The sequence below is a fragment of the Acinonyx jubatus genome, chromosome A2, assembly GCF_027475565.1.
Source record: "Acinonyx jubatus isolate Ajub_Pintada_27869175 chromosome A2, VMU_Ajub_asm_v1.0, whole genome shotgun sequence".
Lineage (NCBI taxonomy): Eukaryota > Metazoa > Chordata > Mammalia > Carnivora > Felidae > Acinonyx > Acinonyx jubatus.
Genome location: NC_069383.1, coordinates 71,843,713 through 71,865,458, shown reverse-complemented (window position 1 = coordinate 71,865,458; position 21,746 = coordinate 71,843,713). Strand labels below are relative to the sequence as shown.

The 21,746-nt window shown below is 38.7% G+C and overlaps 1 protein-coding gene and 1 non-coding gene across 5 annotated transcripts in view; both read right to left on the bottom strand.

The window, feature by feature from the left end:
- The window catches only part of CDK6 (cyclin dependent kinase 6), a 256,288-nt gene that overhangs the window by 206,637 nt on the left and 27,905 nt on the right, over positions 1-21,746 (bottom strand). The window lies entirely within an intron of this gene.
- LOC113603105 (U6 spliceosomal RNA) lies at positions 6,338-6,442 on the bottom strand. Its single transcript, XR_003424659.1, has one exon. It is a non-coding gene; the product is annotated as a U6 spliceosomal RNA (small nuclear RNA).

Sequence of the window (21,746 nt, the reverse complement as noted above, 5' to 3'; positions counted from 1 at the left end):
TAAAACTCTTTAAAAAAACAACATAAGAGAATATCTTCAGGACTTTGGGGTGAGCAATGATACCTTAGATATGACACCAAAAGCACAAACAATAGAAGAAAAAATAAGTAAATTGGATTCATCAAAATTAAAGCCATTTGTGCTATGAAGGACTTAATCAAGAAAATGAAAAGACAGGGGCACCTGAGTGGCTCCCTCGGTTGGGCCTCCAGCTCTTAATTTCAGCTCAGGTCATGGTCTCGAGGTTCGTGAGTCTGAGCCCCACATTGAGCTGTATGTGGGCGGTGCGGGGCCTGGTTGGGATTCTCTCTCCCTCTCTCCCTTTCTCTCACACCCCTGCTTTTGTGTGCTCTCTCTCTCTCAAAATAAGTAAAATGAATTTTATAAAAATAAAATGAAAAGACAACCCAAAGAATGGGACAAACTATCTTTAAATCACATATCTGATAAAAGACTTGCAACCAGAATATATAAATATATATAATAATATTATTATACTAATCAGTAATCAACAATAAAATAATCAATAATAAAAAGACAACCTAATTTAAAAATGGGCAGAGGTTGCCAAATACACCTCATTAAAGCTGAAAATAAAATAAAATAAAATAAAGAAAGTAAAATAAAAACAGGCAAAGGATTTGAATAGACATTTCTCTAAAGATATAATAAGGGCCAATAAACACAGGAGATGTTCACATCATTAGTCACTAGAGAAATGCAAAGCAAAACCATGAGATACCACTTCATATACACCAAGACCGCTAAAATTAAAAAGGCAATAAATAACAAATATTTGCAAAAATGCAGAAAAAGTGGAACCTTCATATATTGTTATGGTAGGGATGTAATTAGGTGTGGCCACTCTGGAAAACAGTTGGGTAGTTCCTCCAACTGTTAGGTATAGAGATACTGTACGATCCAGCAATTCTACTTCTTGATATACACCTAAGAGAAACGAAAACTTATGTCCACACATAAACTTGACCAGGAATGTTCACAGCTCCATTATTCATAATAGCCAACAAGTGGAAACAACCCAATGTCTACCAGCTGATGAACGAATAAATAAAATGTCATGTAGATACAGTAGCATATCATTCAGCCACAAAAAAAGAATGAAGGACTGATACACGCTACAATGTGGATGACTCTTGAAAACATTACACTAAATGAAAGAAGCCAGTCATAAAAGACTACATATTGAATAGATTCCATTCATATGAAATGGCTAGAATCGGCAAATCGATAAAAACAGAAAGTAGACTGGAGGTTGCTTAGGGTGAGCAGTTAAGTAGCAGGGGGTGGAGGAAAATGGGGACTGACTGCTAACGGGGGTGGAGTTTCTATAAGGGGGAATGAAAACATTCTAAAATTAGATTATGGTGATGGTTACACAACCCTGCGAATACACTAAAATCTTTTAATCACCCACTTCAAATGGGTAAACTTTACGACATGTCAATTATGTGTCAAAAAGCTATTTGAAAAAGAAAAAGCAGGGGCGCCTGAGTGGCTCAGTCAGCTGAATGTCAGACTCAGGTCACGATCTCAGGGTCATGGGATCGAGCCCCACATCAGGCTCCACACTGAACTTGGAGCATACTTGGGATTGTCTCTATCGCTCTACCCCTCGCTCTTTTCTCTCTCTCTCTCTGTAAAATAAAAAAATAAAAAATTTTAAAAAAAGAAAAGAAAAAACAAGGAAAGAGACTGTTTCAAGAAGAGAGGAGTGGTCAATGCTACACAAGGCAATAAAGTATACATATATTTTGTTTTTTAAAATACTTCCATTATTGTTTCTTGCCAACAGGACAAAGTAGCAGTACAAACACCTAATGTTTATTGAGCGCTTACCCTGTGCCAGGCATGGTACTGAGAACTTTATCTGCATCTATGTATTTAAACCTCTTAACCCTATAATGTAGGCATCATCATCTCTTTTACAGATGAAAAGAACTAAGGCTGGAAGATTCGGAGATCACCCAGTGTCACAACACTTATAAATGAAGGAGCCAGAATTTGAACTCAGATAGTCAGGCAAGAGAACCCTCACTCTTGGGGTGCCTGGGTGGCTCAGCTGGTTAAGCGCCTGACTTCAGCTCAGGTCATGATCTTGCAGTTCATGAGTTCGAGCCTGGCATCGCACTGTCTGATGTCAGCACAGAGCCCGCTTTGGATTCTCTGTCCCCCTCTCCCTCTGCCCCTTCCCCATTCATACACACACACTCTCTCTGTCTCTCTCAAAAATAAATAAACATTAAAAAAAAGAGAGAGAGAACCTTCACTCTTAACCACTGTATCCTCCATTCCATGGCTTACTAGGATCCTCACAATCTCGCCCCTTATTACCAATCTGTTCTCATCTTTTAAGTAGATTCTATCCATCCTGAAACACATGCAGTTCCTGAAATGCGCGTGGCGTTTGCTCCATGCCTCAACACACGCGGATACCTCTGTCTAGAAAGCTCTTCTCTTCTCTGTCCATCTGGTGACCTCCTGCTCATCTGCAAAGACTGCTCAGCGCTGTGCATCTTCTGTGATCCTCACTGGTCTCCCTGCTGCCCCCAGAGTTAGACCCCTATACCTTACCACAACATACTTGATGCACTGGAGGCACTAGGCCTCCATCACCGAATGAAGAAATAAATGAATACAAATATTCAATTGTCCTATAAAAGAGCACACTGTATTTTTGGAAATAGCCTGAGCCAATTCTGATAAATTAAGTGGGGGATCAGGCTGAGTAATATTCTTTTGGGTCCAAAAAGAGGTGTGATAATAAAGTAAAGATGTTGATTTTAGGGTTTGGCTCATGAAACGGTTCTCAAGACAATTCCGAAAGAGTCTGAAAATGTTTTGCTCAATTAGAGGAGAGCTAGAAAACCGGACTGCATCCCGTGGGATAAGCTTTATTTGGTCATATAAGTTCTAGTATGGTGCTTTTCATTTTTTTCTTTGTCTCATTATTTTCAAGTCACACAGTATAAGGCAATTGCACTTTTATTAAACATATTTCATTTCCTAAATAGCAAGCCACTAAATGAGTTATCCCCATTTCCCCACTCATGCTTTCTTTCCTCGGTAACTATTTTGACATGTTAAAGAAATATTTTATTATCAGAGAGTGATTTTGCTTATTTCCAAAGAGGGGAATAATTTGCTACTCTTTAACTTAACTCTACCCTTAACTCCAAGGAAGGTCTTGCTCATGAAAGGAAAAACAAAGTACAGAATCTACGAATGTGTGATCCAATCGCCATCAAAGCAATTTACATTCAGCATATATTTGAGTTCATTTAGCTATCAGAGTAAAGCCTAAATCCCCCATGTATCTTGCCAGTACAAAAGTACACTTAGGCCAAAACTAGTCACAAAATGTTTTAACATGACAACATGTTTCACTCTTCCAACATTTTGAGAAATTTCCAAGGAACTACAAAAAGAGAGCTTCCTGAAACAAACAACTTTACATCTTCAATCACATCCTAGATAAGCCCTACCCCAATCTGGATTCAGAGCCCCAACAAAGCAACAGAAGATAATTAAGTTGTGCTCCAGCAGACAGTTGATTTCTCTGTTTCTTCCAACCCTCAGTCTTGACATACCAATAAGCCCGTCTGTGATGGCGCCCAATTCTCTAAGCACAACTACCCGTGGTACGTTAACGTAAGTAGTTTTTCTTAATGTCAGAATTTTATACATTTTTACATTATGTGTATGCAAGGAGCAGATACAAAGGTTAGATCTCGGTATTAGCCTGATAAGCACATTTTTGCTAATGTCACTGACTAGTTGCTTCCTGGCTGTTAACAGAATATCACTTCGAATATTCCCATCTTGTTGGGTAATGAACAATAGTTTTGAAAAATAGAACCTCAGGAACGAACATACTCTTACAACCTCCAAAAAAAGTTATAGACATGTAGATATTTAATCACTGCCCTCTTGGCTTATACTTCTTTGTTCAAAGTAAAACCAAGAAGCAAAAGTGGCTACATATCCTCCTTTAACTAACAGAGAAATGAGTAGCTAACAAGTTGTTCTAGGAGGGCAAAGTTTTTACTGACTTGGTCTGACAGGCTAAAATGACAATAAACCCGACAGTTTATACTGTCTCTGGTTAGTCTTTCTAATCACCCTCACAGAGTAACTTGAGAGATAATTATACTTGACAAGTGGCTAAATGTGTAAATACGGTTTGTTTATTGTATTTCTATTGTTTCTGACCTCCTTCTTTGATATTTCACTTCTCTTTTCTTTGTTTTTCAGATATACAGTGTATTTCCCTTTCAGAATTAGAATATCAGTTTCTTAAAGAAAAACTGAGTTGGTAAGAATAGAACATTTTCCCCTCAAATAGATACATTATTCTTTAGATATTCACAAGAAAACCATCCGCAAAAATTCTAAAACATCCAAGCATACAGTTTATAGTTTAGTATTTGTTAAACACGGAGGTAAATAAAATACTAGGGAACTCTAAGATACTCCACTTATATACTAAACTTTTTTAAATGCCACTATTAAAGGATGTGCCAAAAAGTTATCTGTAGGAGGTTAGTTTTCAGTCAGGGAGGTTAGTTCAATGAACAGACACAAAGGATGGGTAAGTAGGACATGGGACAGAAACCATTTTAGCCCCTGAATCAAAATGAAGGAAAAAGTCTAAGACTGAAGTGGATAAAATGAAAACATAAGGGATGAGGGTGAACTGCCAACAGAAAAGGCCCAAGAGACTATGACCACCTCAAATCTAAGGGACAGGGCTGTGGTGGCAACTAACAGAGCATAGAGGAAACAACTGAATGTACTTTTTAAAAAGCCTAGATTTTATCTTTACAGAAGCAAACTCTGGAAAGACCCCATTTGGCAGTGTGGCTCAGACCCTGTCACAGGTGAGGAGGGAGTTTGTATGACAAACAGATTTCTTCCCTGCAGTCAAAATGGACGCACTGAGCACAGGGTTTGAGGCCATCAGACATTAAGATCATCAGCCCACGCCCTTCACGGGCTCCACACTCACAGTGCAAACTGTCCCACTATAATCTGGCTTTCTCACAGATAAGCATGCAGGGAAGGCAATGCCTTGGTTGGCAGATCTGAATACGCTCGAGAAGTACAGCTTTTACTGGAAAAGAGTAAATTAACATTTTGGTTCAAACTTCGGTTTCTTATGAGGTTGGCATGAGTCTGTCATCCCTGGATTCTCAATCCCTCTAGGTATACTAATAAAATTGGGCTTCCAGCCTTTAATGCCAGGCAGATCTTGGAACATGGCAACCACACCACAGAATTGGCTCCCTGTCTGTGGGCAGCCAGCCATCATTCTGACAGACTCCTGAAAAGACAACAGTGGTTACCTTGACCTTGAGACATACTTTTTCTTCACACTGTAACAGAAATGTTTCTGCATTCTGACTTCTAATGCATGCAACTTATAAACTGTTAGAATAAAAACAATACCTCAGGACATATTTACAGGTTTGCTAGAACCTCTAAAGCAACCATCTCTTTGGGCAGCACATAAAGTACTTTTGAGAAGGCTAATTCTTAGCCTTAGTTTAGATTGAATTGTTTCAGTTATGAATTGCCTCATGTGATGGGAAATGCTGGAGGATGAGGACCAAATAATATAGAATCCCCTGCGGACCTTGTCAAACACCTCTTCCTTACCCTCCACTGACAATCAGCCAAATAATCAACAGTAGGTTCTTGGACACTTCTGATGCACTAACACTGGAGATATGACAGTTAGCAAAATTGTCCCCACATGACTGGAACCACTGTCTTGAGGAACCACTGTAACTGATGAGTCTACTTCCTTGCTTGGGCATGCTGGGGTAGGAAGAAGATTGAAAATGACTCATCCCAAGTGAGATTCGACTTTTCAAGTGAATTTTGTCAACACGATTACAGAGAATTTTGTTCCTGGCTTTAACTATTCAAAACACAAATCTGTTCTAGTCATCTGATGTAAGACTAAACAAAAGCATTCATTAATAAAAAGCAGAGAAGACATAATGCCAAAATTTTTGTATATTTTAGCACTTAATACATTTATCTTCTGCCAGGCAAATGGCATGCAACTTGTTTCTAACTCAAAGAAAGATAATGGAAAAAACTGTTTACAGAAGAACAGTCTTCAATAATTCACAGCTTGATGATCTAATGAAATTACTTTAAAATGTCAAATGCCAAAATGCTGTATCAAATCTCCTTTTGCATTTCAACTCTAAGTTAACATTTTGATGGAAAAGGAATTCAACAAATAGTAACTGTTTTATGGAAGGCTCACCCACCTTTTACTAAGCCCAGTTAAGCATATTAATTATTTTTTAATACGGAACACTTCACGAATTCGTGTGTCATCCTTGCATGGTGGTCATGTCCATCTTCTTTGTATCATTCCAATTTTAGTGTATGCGTTACTCAAGTGAGCATAAATTTGGACGAATTGGCTATGGAAGAGCTCTTTTATAAAGAGGTTTTTAAAATATTTTTTATGTATACTTTTTAAAAAATATATCACCCTAACAAGTTTTAAGTGTCTACACATAAGTTAAATAATCTACTCTAAGTACATGCCAAAAAATTATGTGTGTATATACATATTCATATATATATATATATATATATGTATGTATGTACAGCTTTTAAAACTAGGGGTTCAGTCAGTTGTGAGATGATGATGAATATGACTTATCCTTAAGAATCTTAGTTGTGAGATGATGATTAATATAAAAATTCTTAAGAATAAGTCATTTCATTTTTATTTCATTTACAAGAACAATTTTTTTTAATTTTTTTTAACGTTTATTTATTTTTGAGACAGAGACAGAGCATGAACGGGGGAGGGGCAGAGAGAAAGGGAGACACAGAATCGGAAGCAGGCTCCAGGCTCTGAGCCATCAGCCCAGAGCCCAACGCGAGGCTCGAACTCACGGACCGCAAGATCGTGACCTGCCTGAGCTGAAGTCGGACGCTTAACCGACTGAGCCACCCAGGTGCCCCAAGAACAATTTTTTTTAAAGCATAAGGCTTCTTATGCATGCCTTTAGCACATTACAAAGCCTTAATTTATTGATCAATGAGGGACACTCTCTCTGTGGCTAAGGGACTCTAAGGGTATTGATCACTTTAGATTCTTCTACTTGTTCATAAACTTAAAAAAAAAAAAAAGAGGTGGGGAGGGCATCTGGGTGGCTCAATTAAGTGTCCAACTCTTGATCTTGGCTCAGGTCATGATCTCATGGTAAGTTCGAGCCCCGTGTAGGGCTTTGCACTGTCAGTGTGGAGCCTGCTTGGGATCGTTCTTTCCCTCTCGCTCTCTCTCTACCCTTCCCCTGCTAGTGCTCTCTCTCCCTTTCAAAATAAACAAACTTAAAAAAAAAAAAAAAGATTCTTCTACTTGTTCAGGTCTCTCTTAGGACAGACAATTGCTCTACTTCCTGGTCTTCGACACGTGGCTCTTCTTCCTCCACCCTCTCTACCTAATTCTAGATACTTCCTTCAGCTTTCACCTAGGACTCCCAATTTCTCCCTGCTATCTGCATATGGTCTTTTCTTGTAACAGAAGAAAATCAAAGCCATTTGCCTCATCCATGGGTCTTCCATCCCTCGTGTTTCACAGGAAAGTATCCTTCTATCCAAGGAGAGATGTCCCCCAACAAATGTGCCCTCCACACTCTGTTAAGTCCTCACATCATCAATTATTACCCCCTATCATTCTTCTCCAATCTCTCCTTTGCATCTACGAGCACACTCATAGTTCCTTTGTATAATGACAACAAAAATGTTAAACCACTCTTACTTCAATCTGGTTGTCATTCTACCAACAACATTCCATCCCCTCAATTTTTTTAATGATAGTCTACTCTCTGTGCTACACTTTCCCATTCCTTTGTTATGTTACCTGGCTTCCCCTCTCTCTCTTCCAGCAAATCTGTCTCTCAAATGGATACTGAGAATTCCCCACTACTAAATGCAGTCTCTTCAACCTCTTGACAGCACCTGGGATATCTGAATGAAATGCCTCCTTCTCCTGGAAACTCTCCCCTCCCATGGCTTCCCTGAGTTCTCCCGAATACCTCTACTTCTCTGGTCTCTGCATTCTTCTCCAACCCATTTTCCCCCATCAATTCTAAATGCAGGTAATATCAAGGTTCCATTCACAGTCTTACTTTTTCCTTCAACATCTGGTTGCTCTTGCTCAGTCACTGACTGAACATGTGGCATCTGATTTGACAGTGACCGTAAGGATCTACTACAGACAGCAACTGTTTCTGAGGCATGATTTGAACCACCTGTGCTTCTGAAAACCGGTGTGTGTGTTAACAAGTCATTTGGCTGATGACACAAGCCCAGTTGTGTGCTCAGTTTCCACACGGGGCATTTGTGAGTCGCTCCCTGAGGTGGGACACATATTATGTGCAATATGGTACTCCAAAGTGGGACTCAAAAAGATCTATGTCTCCTTCAAGACCATCACAGGTTTTCTGGACTCCTCTCTGGAGCTCACAATTTCCTGTACTTCAGTTATAACCCTGCCTTGGCTATTGCCTGAGAGTACATATAACTCAACATGTTCAAAACAGAACTCACCAGTGTCCCATCAAACCCACCCCTTCTCCTGAAGTTCTATTTCCAACAGTAGCACCACCATCTTCTCTCGCAGGCTTACAACCCCAGTTCACCTTGCTGACTCTATGTCCCTGTTCGCCTGCACAACCAACCAGCTACCCAGACTGCCAATTCTTGCACTCAGTTCTCTCCTACTTAACCTTTCCTCTTATTACAAGGAAACTATGCCAATTTGGGTCACCATTCTTTTCTCTCCCCTGCCAAAAATGGTCCTTTCCCTGGTTTGCTTGTCTCTAGATTCTATTTCAACCTGGTTTATTCTATTATTCTGACCCCACCACTTGTGCATATCTCTACTACTTCCTTTCTTCCCTTACTGTGGTCAACTTAACACCTCAGACTCGTCTGCCATGCATCGTATTTCCTTCATCTCCACTTGTGTGATTCTGCTCATGGTTCACCTCTTCTGTGGTGTCTAACTTTCCTACTCCCACAAGTTAAACCATTTCTTCTGAAGTAGCTTAGAATTGTATCTGTGCCTCTGAATAGTCCTTATTTTATTCTTCGAATTATAGTATTTTGCATAGGCCCTTTCTTTCCTCCCACTATATCCTAAGCTCACTGAAAACAGGGACTATTTATACACATTTTGATTCCCCACTGTACATACTGTTTATAGTAAGTGCCTTGCCTTCAGGAGGTGTTCAGGTAGCCTCTACTAAGTGAAAAGTCATCTAAGGCACCATTTTATGAATGTATCCCATGTCACATAATGTTATTCCCTGCAGGCAACATCAACTCTCGGAATGAGATCCTGGATGCCCTTAGCATCTTCGAGTGTATCCAAAAAGCATCTTCAAATCAGGCAATCCTAACAACTAATCTCTAAGTTCTAGAACAGGTCCCTGGATGAACTGGGATATGCCAAAGTCAGCCTCCCAGTCTCATCAGAATAGAGACACCATAAAAGCAAGCTTCATTACTTGTGATATTATAATATCCCCAATCTTGTGAATATATGAATTGCCATGTTAGGAAAAAGGAGGAAATTTCAAAGTCCCACTTAATTTTCCATCCAGCAGATAGGAAAGCTTCATCCTCTCATTCAGAGCCCAAGAGCTTACTAAATGGTAGACTAAAAACCTTAATAAAGCTTTCAAATGTGTTTTACACCTTTACAAACAGCAAATTTCTGGAAGCATCTAGCTTAACATGAATTATGTGAAAAACTCAGCGTTATTAGTACTATTAAAATATTTTCTTTATACTTAAGTATAAACATAGAAAAGAAAATGGGCAGAATTTTCAAAATTGGCTAACAATGACATTTTAATTTCAGCTGTAAATTTTATTTGACTCTTTTTATTTTGTTTGGAGGTGGGGACAACTTCTACTTATAACAGGAATTCCTTGCTTTCTTTAAACACTGGAAGTAAGCCTTTGTAGGAAAGGATATTTCTGAAGTTTCTAAGAAACAAACTGGTATAATTTATGCCTTCAAATTTTCTCTCATAAATAACTAAATAATCTCTTTTTTTACTATTTGAAAATAAACCAAAACGTAGAATTTTAAAACCAAAAGTCATCAAGCCTTAATCTCCTTTATGACAATGAAGAAAATGAGGTAGGTAATGGTTAAGGTGACCTGCTTAGGATCTTTCTGTGAACTGTCCTTCCCACTGTACCCTTCTACCACTGATGCAGCAAAAGTACCTCCCAAAATTAATTTCAGGAGGAAAAGCATATTACTCCTATACCTTAAAAATTATCAAGTATTCTTCAGGGAAGCTTTTAAAATTTTTGAAAAAACAGAAGAATGTATGCTTTCATGTTCTAATATACTATCAAGCCTTTTGGAGGAATCCCAGCTTATTAAAAACGTGACTTAATATTCGAATATATCTTTCGGGTTAGCAGATGCCTCTCATTTTCTGAAATTGTGGGATAGATGTGGTTAGCCTTAAGAGAATTCTGTTTACTGTCCTGTCCTCCCAAAGGCAAGGCCAAAGACATGAAGTGCCCATTTATTACCTAAGCAGCTATCACACGTTTTTTAAAACTGTCCTACCGTTCTAGTTTATGTACAAGACTGCAGTTCCCACTGTTTAGGAGTTTATAATATATAATCATTTCCTCCATATAAAAATATGCACTGCTTTTTGCTTGCTCTCATCCCTTTAGGTGGTGAAGGATGTTGATGGTGGTGTCCACACAGTGTTATGAGTGGGGGTGTTTCAACCAGGGGAATATTCACCCTTGAGGCCAAACAACTCTTTGTTGTGGGAGGCTGCCCTGTGCATTTAGGGTATTTAGCTGTATTTTTGGCTTCTGCCCACTAAATACCAGCAGCATCCCTCCAACTGTCAACCAAAAAAGATCTGCAGACATTGCCAAATGTCCCGAAGACAAAATCTCCCTCAGTTGAAAAACTGCTATTGAGGGAGGGGTGTTCACTCCATATATGTTCTGATACTATTTTTAAGACATACCTTTCCCATGTAACCCCATGTTAGGATGATGGGTAGTAATTAATCTTTTCAGGCTTTCTCATACCCCATAATTGTTATTACTGCCTCTGTGCATATTATTTCGATATAATATTTAAAGAAACAGAGTATCTCACACAATCCACCAAACAAGAGCATTTACTAAGCACTTGCAGTATGGTCAGCAGTATGCTAACCACTGAAGACAAATAAAAGTCGTGAGCTCTAGGGGCGCCTGGGTGACTCAGTCGGTTGGGCGTCCGACTTCAGCTCAGGTCACGATCTCGCGGTCCGTGAGTTCGAGCCCCGCGTCGGGCTCTGGGCTGATGGCTCAGAGCCTGGAGCCTGCTTCCGATTCTGTGTCTCCCTCTCTCTCTGCCCCTCCCCCATTCATGCTGTCTCTCTCTGTCTCAAAAATAAATAAACATTAAAAAAAAATCAAAAAGTCATGAGCTCTATTCACAAAGATCTTTTATTACAGCTGAGGAAAGAAGACATGACCATGTGAAATAACCACCCATACTGCAGGACAAGATAGAACACAGAGTTAAACCACAGGAAACAAACTTCTCAGAGGAGAAATGATCAATGGAAGCACTCACGTTTCCAGAAATACTCTTATGGAGCTGATGAGATCAGAGCCTAACCTTTGAAGATGGGTGCATATCAAATAGGTAAAGAGAGGAGAAGGCAGGCCATACAGGGAGCCACATGGGCAAGGCTTGCTGGGGATAGCAATGAGGCTCTGTCTGAGGGCCAAGCAAGGCAGAGTTCACTCACAAGATGGTGGAGCATGAACACGTAGAACAGATCCACATTATGCAGGGCTCTGAAAGACAGGCAGAAAAATCCAGATTTGATGTGGTTGGTAGAAATTAAAGGGCATTTTGAGTACAGAGTGATATGGGAAGAGGGCAGAATATAAACTGGAAGATGGTTAACACAAGAGAGAAAAAAGTTAAACCATATAGCTCTATGTTGACAGAACCCTAGCATAAAAACAACGACAAAGAAGAGAAAAAAATGGGCACCAAGGACATTTTGAAGGAAAAGCCTGTTGGACTTGGTTAATATCAGACCACCTCAAGTAGAAGGGAAATTAACCTTCGAGGGTCAAGTCTAGAGGACTAGAAAAACAAATGAAGCCTCTGCCTATCTATGCCATCTACCATATTCATAGACTTCAGAATCACCCACTTTAATGAATCTTAAGAGTTTGTCTTGGGGCACCTGGGTGGCTCAGTCGGTAAAACGTCTGACTTTGGCTCAGCTCATGAGCTCACAGTTGGTGGGTTCGTGCCCCGCACTGGGCTCTGTGCTAATAGCTCAGAGCCTGGAGGCTGCTTCCAATTCTGCATCTTCCTCACTCTGCCTCTCCTCCACTTGTGCTCTGTTTCTCTTTTGCTCTCTCTCTCTCAAAAATAAACATTAAAAAAAAAAAAAAAGAGTTCGTCTCCACTGGTTATTTTATTTAATCCCCTCATATGGATTAAGGACAGTTTATAAACGGAGGCATTAGAAGGAAAACTGTAAAACCTAATATACCAGCCACTGTGATATATGTTAAGACAATAAAGAATAGACATGAAGCAACGCATCCATAATCTGGAAAGGGCTCTAATTGAAGGTGTCAGTTGTCTGAACTCCCTTGGGCTTTCTTCACTTGAGGATAAATATATACTCTTGGAAGAAGGGGTCACTGAGCCATCCTGCTTCCTTGGTCCTTTTTTTAAAACCCTTGATTTCCCGGTAAGGATAAAATAAAACTAATGAAAATTCAATTAGAAAAAAATGTAACAACCTTTTACCTCTTGACCTTCATCATGGGTTGCAGTCCTAAGCCACACTCTTAAGGAAATATTAAATTTTCCAGTTGACTTTAGCTCCATCTACCTCAGTCATCTCATCTTGCTCCCAATTAAACAATTAAGGAAAAAACTTATCGTTCCTCTGGGTTTTCCTCTTCTCATCCATTGATGGTAAGGGAAATACGAACATCAGAGAGCTGATGATATGAATGTTAAATGTATTTTTATTTTTAATTATTATTATTAGTTTTTATTTTGGGGGGGAGGAGACAGAGAGAATCTTTTTTTTTTTAAGTTTTTATTTTAATTCTAGTTAGTTAACATACAGTGTTACATTGGTTTCAAGTATACAATACAGTGATACAACAACTCCAACATCACTCAGTGCTCATCCCAACTGTACTCCTTAACCCCCGTCACTTGTTTAAGAGCCCCCCACATACCTCACCCCTCTATAATTAAGATTCTCTTTCTTGGTTTGTCTCTCCTTCTCTGAGAGAGAGAATCTTAAGGAGGCTCCACGCTCAGTGTGGAGCTCAGGGCTCAATCTCACAACCCTGGAATCACGACCTGAGCCAAAATCAAGAGGTGGACACTCAGGGGCCCCTGGGTGGTTCAGTTGGTTGGATGTCCAAATTTGGCTCAGGTCATGATCTCATGGTTCGGGAGTTTGAGCCCCGTGTCGGGTTCTGTGCTGACAGTTCAGAGCATAAAGCCTGTTTTGGATTCTGTGCACCCCACCCCCCTCAACTAAATAAACATTAAAAAAAAAAAAAAAAGAGTTGGACACTCAATTGATTGAGCCACCCAGGTGCCCTAAATGTTAAACCTATTAATGCTAGATAGTTTTGGACCTATCTATGGATCAATTTATAACACAGACTTTTACTGTTTTTTGCTTCTTATGAATTGATGTTAACGGTGCCTTTCTGTAACGCAGGCCTTCTGAACCTCAGCACTATCAACATTTTGCATTTTCTTTGCAGTAGGGAGCTGTCCTGTGCCCTGTAGGATATTCATCCATGACATTCACTTATTGGATGCCAGTAGCAACATCCTTCCCCAGCTATGACAAAGAGATTGCCAAATATCCCCTGAGAGGTAAAACCGCTACCAGTTGACGACCACTGCTATAATGTGATCTTGGAAGACAAACACTGGTCAAGCAGTGCTCGTATAAATAACTCCTGTTCAAAGACAAAACAAATGAGTAGGAATAACTGAAAGTCTATGATTTCTTTAACTTGAAAAAACATATGGCCCTTTCTCTTGACTCAAGGGTTCTTGGAGCCCCAGTGGAAGAAAACTGGTCAAATAACCAGTGCCCCCAAAGTAGGCACACACAGAGTGGCATGGCCAGACCTGTGTTGGAAGCAGATTTGTGAAGCTGCCTGCCCCACTGGCATAATGCCATGTTGCCACTTCTAGGCATTAGCTCGTGCGTTAATTATACTTAAGGTGTCTTCCAGCCATCATGAAGCCAAGCAGCATTTCTGCTCAATTGGTTTAAAATAAAAATTCGTTTTCTGTAATGATGTTCCAACTTTTCAATCTGAAGAGCATGACTTTTCCACCAAAACGAGTAAGCTCCAGACATCACTGTGGCTAGGAACTGATTATGCTCATCCATGCTACCTACTCTTCATGAACATCTTCAGTGTTCTCAAGTTGAAACTCCTCCAACTTTCTATGACTAAAAACTACTGTTAAGTGTTGGCATACAATTTTAAACCTGTTCGGGTAACACATATATATATGGCTTTGAAACACTTAAACTTCAAAATGATTTAAGAATTATCGTAAAGCTGCGTTTTCAGGACAAACACGGTTTTTGCTTCTTCAAGACTGAGACCTTAGCTAGAACAACAAAGAATCAAATGTCAATTAATTTTCTTCACCATCTGAAACCAGGGCAAAAATCCAGTCTTTCCTAGACTGGGACTTTCTTCCCCCACACCATGCCTCAGATTCTCTGAAATATGAACTAAGAACTAGTGTTTGCATGCTGGTGTGGGGCACCACACCAAAAACCTCACACAGAACCAGTGCTGTGATGACCACCATGGTCCCTTGGAAATGGAGGTTATGAGGAAGCCCTGGGTGAAGACACACAGGAAGTAGTGAGGACAAACACTCAGAGGCAATTCCCTGGTGCAAGACAGACCACAGGCACTCCTTATAGGCTCCCAGAGTCCAGAACCCCTGTCCCAAGAAGCCAAATGTGTAAAGAATCTCATGAGGGCCCTGTTCATTTACAATAAAATCTCTTTCTGGAGCTAGCTTTGGTGGGCTTCTATTATTTCCATTCCTAACACTAAGCCTGCTGGCCATATCATGAACTACTGCCTGGTTCTCATCTCCTGGTGGTAAAATGTCATTTAAAAATCTATCTTCTTGTAAGGAGGAGAGGAATAAAATTCTGGGGTTGGATAGTGGTGATGGCTCTCCAACAGTGTGGCTGTATTTAATACTACTGAATTGTGCACGTGAAAATGGTTAAAATGGTAACTTTTATGTTATATATATTTCACTAAAAAAAAAAAAAGGTTAAAAAAACACTATCTTCTTGAGAAAGGTATGATTACAATTTCCTATCTATAGAAACTTCTAATGCTCAACATTAAGTAAAACCAGAGAGTTGGAGATTTTCTCCTTACAAAATATATATAAAACATCTTTCAAACTCCCCCTAAGTTAGCAATGTATTTTGAGAATGTATCTAGGGTGTTTAAAATGCCCCTTTGAGGCACCTAGCTGAGGCTCAGTCAGTGGAACACATGACTCTTAATCTCGAGGTTGTGGGTCTGAACCCCACATTGGGTGTAGATTACTTAAAAATAAAATCTTAACAAAAATAAAATAAAACAAAATAAAATGCAATAAAATGTTCCTTTAAAAAAGTAAACAATTGTACAGCATGCCTGGATGGCTCCAACAGTTAAGTGTCTGACTCTGCTCAGGTCATGACTTCAAGGTTCATGAGTTGGAGCCCTGCACCTAGCTCTCCGCTATCACCTTTCTTTTCTTTTCGTCATGAAGTCTGCTTCGGATCCTCTGTCTCCCTCTCTCCGCCCTTCCCCTGCATGCACAGGCATGCGCACTCTCTCTCAAAAATAAATAAACATTTTTTTTTAATTATGTAAAAAAAGTAATGCTATTAATGAAAACCAACAGTAACTTTAAAACATGTGGAACTTGGGGCGCCTGGGTGGCTTGGTCGGTTAAGCATCTGACTTCAGCTCAGGTCATGATCTCGCGATTCATGAGTTCGGGCCCCACGTCAGGCTCAATGCTGACAGCTTGGAGCCTGGAACTTGCTTCCAGATGGTGTCTCCCTCTCTCTCTGCCCCTACCCTGCTCATGTTCTGTGTCTCAAAAATAAATAAATGTTAAAAAAAAAAAATGTGGAACAGACCAAAAACTCTTATTTGCATGTCAAGTATAACAACTTTTTTATCTCCATTTTTCTACAATAAGACCAAAACCTGATGAGTACAAGATGAATTTACCTTATGTTTTCCACATGAAAAGAACAAACAAATCTATGTTTGTTGAGGTTTGGGGTAACAGGTCAACAATTTAAGATAAACCATACTGAAGTTATAGTTTTTACCAATTTTGGATCCAAACTCATTTTAATTCTTTCTTACTCTCTTGCAGTTTTAGGTGGGTTTTTTTTCTTCTTCTATTTTCTCCCTTAACTTCATTTTTTTCTTTCTGTCTTTTCTAGGGTTACTTTCTCAGAACCAGGAGTTCTTTGCCATACTAATTTTGACCTCATGATATTTTAAAACTTTAAAAAATAATTTCTTTAATTTGGTCTCTTCTGATTTTTTTTTGGCATTCTCTACTTTATTTACATCTATACATTCAGAACTTTCTTCTTCTTATACATTTGTCTTCTCAGTTTTCATTACTTTATTCTTGCTCTAAACTCCCTGCCTGCCCTTCACTATTAGCATCTCAACCTCTCAACCTTTCCCTCCATAATCTCTAAATTTAAAAAGCAAAATTTTATACCTAACCAAAACATAATACAATAGATTTTGTTTCTTTAAAAGACATGACTGAAGGCCTTCTCTCCTCTAGCATGGATAGCCAAATCATATAACCAAGCTAACATTTTGTCAACTATAATTCTCCAAATAGCAGGAATAGTCAGTGTTCATCATAACTGTAGTTCAGAAGGATTACAATAAAGTATAAATCTTGAAATATTTTCTCAATAATCACTAAAGTATTAAATTATGAGTTTTTATGTTATGAGTTTTAGTGTTAAGTGTATTTGTCATATCCGAATTCTTTGAAAATGGGTCTTAATGGTCAAAGAGATAACTTTCTATTAACTAGGTTTCCTTATTAACTGGAGTGCTTGATTCCTCAATTATGCAAGTTAACAAAAAGACTTACCTACAAATGTCAAACAATTACAAAAGTTAGAAATCTCATATGGTATTTTTCTTTTTCCGTGATAAGTAGAATTTCTTGCCATACCTCAATATACAGAGTGCTCACTAAATCAGATGAGGAGAAATGCAGAAGGAATCAAAATGTCAGTTTTTGTATTGTTGTGGGCAGCACCAGAAACTTGGAAGTCTTAAGCATATGCTATCAATTCTCAGATTTCTATAGCAGCATCTCAGAGAACACCCAAGAAAAGAAGGGCTTTCATTTGTTTTTGCCTGTACTGGTCATAATTTTCATACTCTTTGTAATGATTTGTGATGCTTTTGAATGCTCTGTTCCCTAATGTTGAGCTGACCAAATAGTCTGGTAGAAATGTATACAGACATGTCTGAAACAAATGATCCACATTAAGTACCTTCTAGAAAGTAAATGCTCTTTAAAATAATTTACTACTGATTGGACAGGTGTTCTGTCTGGCAAACACTGGGTTTGTAAATTCTGTTTATTTTCTCCTATTATTTGCTTTTTATTTTAATCATCTATGGAGTGAAATTCCATGTTCAACTTTCCAAATGGTCTGAATCTCTCTGAAAATGTTATGCTTTGGAATGAAGCTCTTCATGTAATTTCTCAAGTATTTTGAGGTTGGGTGGTTAGATGAACAACCAGAACATAATCCATTTTCAGCTGGTAGGATAGTCAAATAAACAAAAATATGTTTCTGAATGAAAGACATTCAAAGGAATACATATTACTGCATATTTTGAGTATGATTATGTAACAAAACACCACTTCAAAGCTAACTTTTCATTTGGATTACATGTGCAAAAAGGTCAGGGCTATGTTTTCTGTAGGAATTTTTACTTTTGCTTACTTGGAAGCAGTGAAGTTCTTGCTATTTAGGGGCCTCTGTAAAGATAAAAACACATAAAGAAACATTTAATAATAAATATCTGTGTTTTAAACACAGCATTATTTTTACTCTAAGTATCTCTTCACTGTAAACTACACCTTTAAGACTGTCTTTAATAAAAATATATTTTAACAGAAACTTGATGTTTGGATAATCTATACAATAACTTTAAAACTGTTTCATAAATTTTTACATAAATCGGCTGTCGACATGGATGAACTCTCAACCATGTCCTGTAATTAATGTTATAACAGCCCAGGAAAACAGGTAAAAAAATTCCAAGGTTTTCTAAATTTTTCTAGGCTTTCTGAAATGTTTCATCTCCAGATGTCTCAATACTTACAAGTTTTGAGTCTAACAATTTTGGCTAGTTCTAAATATAAAACTAATTAATAAATACAATTTGGTTTCACTCACACAGAACAGGCCAGGCCGCCTGTCCTGGACTATTTGTTAGGTGATGAGGGTCCCCATGAACAGATCCACGATTTCCCTCCCGCCCACCCTCACTAGGCCTCTTAGGTCGCCCTTAAGCCTTTCCTAAAATCAGAGAAGCAAATACACTGCAAGTGTAGTTTGAACTTCATTTCCTTCCACTCCTTCCCCAGCCATTAGACTGCACAGAAACAACACAAAGACCAAATGCATTATATAACAGGACTGCCACTGAGTTGAAAGGTAAGGATATATTTATTTATACTCCAGAGTAGCTTTGGATCTTCTAATCTTAAGAACAAAACGCATGTGGTCCAACACAGAACATAATGGCTGATACCTAGTACCATTAATTAATTCGCAACAGAAAGGAAAAGAATGATTCCTGACCTCAAATTTTTGATGATGAGGAAACCAAAGGTTCCTTGAAACCCTCAGTTTGGACTAAGGTCATTGGATATTATTAGCCCTAGCAGGGCTACAAAGAGAAACCAGGAAGTGCTGAGTCATCAAGAGCCTAAGTGACGTCCTCGTCAGCACTTCTGGTGCCAGGTTCAGAGGTGAGTGTACTTCCTTTGACCTGCCACTCTTCCTTTCCTCACTGGTCCAGCGTAGGCAATGGAGAACGGACTGCTACCAAGCTGAGGACCAGCATGAACCCTAACAAATAACTCTATTTCAGTCCCAATTCCATGAGCACAGTCTCTACATATGACTATTAAAACAAATTGTTAAAATTTTTTAATTAAATTAAAAAATATATGACACTTAATATCTGCCAAATGAAGCGATTATACCACTAGTTTCTGGTAATAGAAGACAGTTTCCACCTCAAATAATCAGTATGCCTTTGCCAGCATGCAGTTTATGTGCATTTAATTCCCAAACAGGCATTATCAAAATAGTCCTATCCAAATTATCTTTGCACGACTAAAATACTTACAGTACTAGATAGAAAACCCTATGATGGGGGAAATAACACCTGGAGTCAAGGTGACCTTGAACTGGTCATTTACATTTTCTGTGTCTGTCTCATTACCTATAAAATAGGAATAACAAGTCCTCCCAGCTGTGAGAATAATTACATTAATAGCACCTAAGTAGATAACTGCCATGCAAAAAGGAATGACACATTCATTATTTAAAAACAACACAAAACCAAACTCTGGTCTCAGGCTCTAATGCACTTCATTGGACATTTTCAATAATTTTGCTGGATTTTAATGTTTATGTTGTCACCAGATTAGAGTCCACACAAGAAGAAAATCTCAGAACACTAATAGTAGTACACGGACAGTTCAACAGTATTGGGCTATGTAAAAGTGTATTTTTTAAAAGGCAATTACATATGAGAAACATCACAATACTTTATTGAAGAAAGAGAAAGTTTGAAGTGACATCAATAATTAGTACTCAGCATTTCTCTGCAGAATCCCTACAGGTCTCTAAAAACCTATTCAAATTAAATAAACTTTTCCACGGGGTGTCTGGTGGCTCAGTTGGTTAAGCACCCGACTTCGGCTCAGGTCCTGATCTCACAGTTTGTGAGTTCGAGCCCCGCATCAAGCTCTGTGCCGACGGCTCAGAGCCTGGAGCCTGCTTTGGATTCTGTGTCTCCTTCTCTCTCTGCCCCTCCCCCAACTTGTGCTCTGTCTCTCTCTCAAAACTAAATAAATGTAAAAAAAATTTTTTTAAATCAACTTTTCCTCAATCACTGGCAATTAATTTTTAAAATCATCTAATATTAAAATTTTGGTAACTGAAAAAAACAAAAACAGTAAGCATTACTGTTTGAAATATTTTATTTCATTGTAATAAATTATTCAGTTATGTTATAGAACAAATAAGCATTGTGAGCTAGCCAGGGATTCAAGTACATTTACCAAGTTGTACCTACTAGAAATCTTGGGGTGCCAAATCCAGATGTAGTAGCGGCCTCTGGACAATCATCTTTTCAGTCCCTTTGCCATCCTTGTATGCTTAGATAATGCAGATGTGACTCAAGAGATTTATATTCTTCTGTGTGTGAAAACAAAACAGGAAGACTGCCTCTTGGCCTTAATTCCCAAAAGGAAGAACAGACCAAGGTGACTTCATTAAATCTTGAGATTAAATGTGGAAATGATTTTAGCACCCAAAGATGACATAAGATGGAAAAGAACTCAAGATGACAACATAACTCTACCAAACAGCTAACATTTGCTGAACAATTCTCATGTCCTCTGTGCTTATATCCTAACTAGTACCTGATATAATGTCTGCCTAGGGTTTATTACCCATAGGAAAACTAGGCAGACTGGATAGAGTCCTGCTGGACTTAATCATTTTGTCCAAGAGAATAAGAGCTGCACATAATATTAGAATTTCAAGGGGACTTTGTTGAGTTCAGCCACACATTCCATGAACAAAGCCCTCCCTCAAAACATTACAAGTAGTTGAGTAGTGATACCAAGGAGGAGAGGAAGAGGCAGTGAGGTATCTAAATATTTGCCAAGTGTCAAAAACATAACAGGAACCTAAATTTAGAAACATCATTTAATATGTGTGCTAATTTTACAAATGAAAAAGCTGAAGCTGAGAGGTGAGAAGTATAATGCGGTCAAGTCATACTGTCACATGGTAGAATGAGAATGTGAGCCCACATTTGACCTCAACTCTAAGATTATCAATAACATCCAAGGGTCAATTAATAATAACATGGTTGGGTGCACTTGGGTGGCTCAGTTGGTTGAGCGATGGAGTCTTGATTTCCACTCAGGTCATAATCTCGCAGTTTCGTGGTTTCGAGCCCCACATCACAGAGCCTGCTTGGGATTCTCTCTCTCCCTCTCTCTGGGCCCTTCCCCTGCGCATGTTCTCTCTCTCAAAATAAATATAAAAAACTAAAAACAAATAATATAGTTGTATTTCCAAGACTGCATGTGTACCCTCATACTTTTTATTTAAAACTTTGCGTTCAAACTTTTTAGGATGCCAACATAGCACCTTGCCCAAGAACACCATATACCACATTGCTGAACTGTGGTTCATGCTGAATGCATCCATGGATTACCCTACAAACAAAGCCCCTGCTCAATCATTCACAGTAACATATGTATAAAGTTGATGTCAACC